Source organism: Podarcis melisellensis (genome assembly GCF_964234715.1).
Source record: "Podarcis melisellensis genome assembly, chromosome: 16".
NCBI classification, from domain to species: Eukaryota; Metazoa; Chordata; class Lepidosauria; order Squamata; family Lacertidae; genus Podarcis; species Podarcis melisellensis.
The window spans coordinates 32,395,282-32,399,585 of record NC_138533.1 but is presented as its reverse complement, the minus strand read 5'-3'; the positions used below and the strand labels follow the sequence as shown (position 1 = coordinate 32,399,585).

Genomic DNA, 4,304 nt, shown 5'->3' with positions numbered 1-4,304 from the left:
AGACCTCCGCTGTGACTTCACACAGCGCAGGTAAAAGGAGCAGTTGAAGTGTGCTTTGCTACGAAAAAGCGAAGAACAGGGGAAACAGCCTCCTCTTTCCCCAGGAGTGCAATTAGCATTTTTTAGATTGGAATAGCTGGATAGCCTGTCTGCACCATTTGCCTAAGCAAAAGGGCTTGGCTCTCAAGGAACTTGCCATTTAAGTTTGGACAGAGGCAGAAGTGGGACATGGGCCTTTTGCCAAGTCAGACAATTGGTCTATCTAGATCAGTATCATCTACACTGACTGGTAGCAACCCTTCAGCATTTCAGACAGGGAGTCTCTCTCTGAGCCCTCCCTGAAGTGCCATTGGGGATTGAACATGGGACCTTCTTCCTCACAGGAACCAAATCCAGAGAACCGTGGGTTCTTGGGCACCCACAGTAATAGAAATGTGGGGGCCGGGCACCCACAAAGTCAGTGAGAAAAGTCAGCAGGTGGCAGCGGTGCTGCCTCCAAGAGAGAAGCAGTTCCGCTGAACCCTCCACAGTCAGCCAGTGAGGCACCCCCTTTTCCAGGGGGTGGGACCCAGACATGGAGGCAAAGTCTCTCTGCCTCTGAGTCTGAGTTGCTCACTGCAGAAAAGGGAGAGAAGGAGGAAGAGGAGCTGCCGCCGCTGCAACACAGACATGTGATATCACACACACATGCCTGTACATAGTATGTTTGATGTCACACACACTACGTGCTGGCGTGTGCATCTGCTGTCACACGCCCACATTGTGGTGGTGGGCACCCACAATCCTGAGGGCAAGATGGCACCCCTGTTCTGCATGCAAGGTAGATGCTCTACCAATGAGCTATGAGTCTTCCCCACGGAGGAGAGGAAGCTAAGGAAGGGTTGTGCCAGGGTGTTGAGATGAAGGTGAGAAATTACACCTAGGCTTGCCGATCAGAAGGTCGGCGGTTTGAATCCCCGCGATGGGGTGAGCTCCCATTGCTCTGTCCCAGCTCCTGCCAACCTAGCAGTTCGAAAGCACACCAAAAAGTGCAAGTAGATAAATAGGTACCACTCCAGCAGGAATGTAAACGGTGTTGCCATGCGCTGCTCTGGTTTTGCCAGAAGCGGCTTAGTCATGCTGGCCACATGACCCAGAAAAACTGTCTGTGGACAAACATCAGCCCCCTCGGCCAATAAACCCAGATGAGCGCCGCAACCCCAGAGTCGTTCACGACTGGACTTACTTAACTGTTAGGGGTCCTTTACCCTTTTTTATGTTGATGCTTGTGGGGAGAAGATTATGAAGAGAAGCTACAGGTCAGCATTCTCCACTATGGCGCCCATGGGCACCCATGTACTCACAGAGGTCTACCCTGGTGCCTGCAGGTTCCCTGGCCACAGGGCATGCTGTTTGGGGTTAATGAGGGTTGGAGCTCCACCACATTTGGAGGACCATGAGTTCCCCATCCCTGCTACTATAGGGTCTTCTGCCCCTTTGGCCTATATATGGCAGTGTGCACTTTGTGAGCAACCTGCACTGCTGGTCTTACATGCGGCTCGTCCTTTTCCTGTCTCTGTGGGTCTAAGCAGTCAATGTTCTAATTCTTTGTGACTTCTTCCAGAAGCCTTTCATCACACCCCTGCTGGCTCTTTGTTCGGTGCCCACAGAGACACCTACTGGCCATCAAACCTGCTGCAAGCAACAACAACAAGAAATCTCATTCTGAACCCAACGTCAAGATCTGAAGCTGGATTCCCAAGATATCTTAGAACGGTTCAGAGCAAATGTTCTGGCTCACTACAACACCGGTACTTTTAAAGGGGGTGGGGGTGGGAGGAAGCCTGTGCAGACTTTGCAGATGCAACTTGGCAGGCCTAGAGATTAAACCAACACCCCAGCAGGGCCCTTTTTATGCTACATCAATGCACTTCTGAAAAAGCTCCATAGCTGAAAGCTATTACAGCATGAAGTGGCTCCTTCATCTACCTGCTCCCTCCAGATGAAAAGACCTGGCAGTTTCTAGATCCTTTGGAGAGAAGGAGAAAATAATACTGTATCTAAAAAAATTAAAAATCCTAAACCAGATTAGCACTATAGTCATGCTGTTAATTACGGGTCATTTAGTTCTGTTAATCAATAGGCAGGCTTCTTTAACCAGCTAATTATGCTGAAGTGCTTCCACGCCAAACAGAGTGCACGGCTGATTATTAACTGAGAAAGGATAACACTTCTCTGTGTAATATAAGCCAAAGTCCCACTGCTTATGCAAATGCTACAGCCCAGGATCAGGGCATCTAGAGATGAGATAATTGCCCACACAACCAACCAAATGGGCAGATTATGTCCTTATGAGCTGAAAGCAATGCTCTGGAATTGTTAGAAATAGAAAGATACTGGTATTTATACATGGATATTGCAATTTGTTACTTTCTAGGGCTCTTCATGCCCCTCCAGACTTCCAGACAGAGGCAAAAACCTCCTGCTCAATCTCAGGAGCCACTATGCCAAATTTGGTGGCAATATCTTCAGAAGTGTCCAAATGAGCACAGTTTGGAACAGTTTGGTCCACCATCTTAATTTAAAAATGCATTAGACATTTTCCAAGCATAGGGCAAAACCAAATCCTCCATCTTGGCAGCCACCACTCTCCTTCCTTGGAGATTTTTAAGCAGAGGTTGGATGTCCATATGTCATGGATACTTTAGCTGAGATTCCTGCATTGCAGGGGGTTGGACTACAGTAGATGACTCTACAATTCTATTATTCTAAACTAGGCAACAATTAGGCATACTAATTGACACAGTTTGCAATGGTTTAATCCAGGCATAGGCAAAGTTGGCCCTCCAGATGTTTTGGGACTACAACTCCCATCATCCCTAGTTAACAGGACCAGTGGTCAGGGTGGGAGTTGTAGTCCCAAAACATCTGGAGGGCTGAGTTTGCCCATGCCTGGTTTAATCCACCATCTTGGTCCAAGATGGCAACCAACAATATCTGAACATAGACGAAAAATGGCTCCTCCATCTCAGGCACTGTTGTGCCAAGTTTGCCAATGATATCTCAAGAGGTACTGAAATGCATGCCCATGAGTTTTTATACCACAAATGCAAATGTAGATGTTTCAAAGTTTTCCATTGCTGGACTATTGAAATCCAAGCTGCAGCAAGCAAGCTTTGAAGTTATCAGTCCTCATATTCAGTGATGACAGTTGTGGGGAAGCCTGTACAGGTGATTTAATTGTTTTAGATATTTCTTGATATACCTGGGGTTTGCTAATAAAGCTATCAAAGGTAGTTACCATCAGCACATCCCCTGGCCGCAAATTCCATTCATTAATTACTCACTGTGCACAAAACTAATTCATCTGGTCCAAGGTAAGTCAAGATGGTATCTTCCAGATGTGGTTGCACTACAAGTCCTATGTGCAGACATTATCAGATCTCAAGGACACATTTCAGCCAGGCAATAACACCTGAGTATGGTCAATGTGGGGTGTGGCTTTCTGAGAGCTCCAAAGAAGTGTGGGGGCTGCACTGGACCAGAGCTTCCCCACTCCTGCCAGACGCGTTTGTAGACTTAGACACACTTAGATACATTCCCACCTAAGAATCAGGCTTTGGGATGCTTGCACATCCCACAGATTTGGTACGGTCTACATTTCATCACCATCCTAACCTGTCATGATCACTTGCTTGCATCCCACTGTTAATCATCTAATCTTCTTTAAATGCCTCCAGTACCTGGAGTAAACAGGTGCTAGAAAAGATCCCCTCACAGCCCATTAACCAATTAACGCTAATTGTTGCCATTCCAGTTAAAGACTAATGAGGATGCAGTTTTCCTTTCTTTGCGGGGAGAGGAAGTCCCTGGCAAATGAACACACACACATGCACACCCTATGCCTTGCTAAAAAAAAGCCACTGCCTGCAGAGGAGGCTGGGCCATTAGAGCAAATGGGGCACTGCCCCACCAGCCCCCACCTGCCCGCCTCCTTACTTACAAAGACCGTAAAGGTAAAGGTACCCCTGCCCGTACGGGCCAGTCGTGTCCGACTCTAGGGTTGTGCGCCCATCTCACTTAAGAGGCCGGGGGCCAGCGCTGTCCGGAGACACTTCCGGGTCACGTGGCCAGCGTGACGAAGCTGCACTGGCGAGCCAGCACCAGCGCAGCACACGGAAACGCCGTTTACCTTCCCACTATAAAGCGGTCCCTATTTATCTACTTGCACTTGGGGGTGCTTTCAAACTGCTAGGTGGGCAGGAGCTGGGACCGAAAGACGGGAGCTCACTCCACCGCGGGATTCAAACCGCCGACCATGCGAT

General features: G+C 48.4%; 1 long non-coding RNA gene across 1 annotated transcript; it reads left to right on the top strand.

Moving 5' to 3' along the window:
• The first annotated feature begins 733 nt into the window (after nucleotides 1-733).
• Nucleotides 734-2,062, top strand: LOC309359621. Its single transcript, XR_014163863.1, has 2 exons — nucleotides 734-905; nucleotides 1,604-2,062. It is a non-coding gene; the product is annotated as an uncharacterized lncRNA (long non-coding RNA).
• The last annotated feature ends 2,242 nt before the right edge of the window (nucleotides 2,063-4,304 follow it).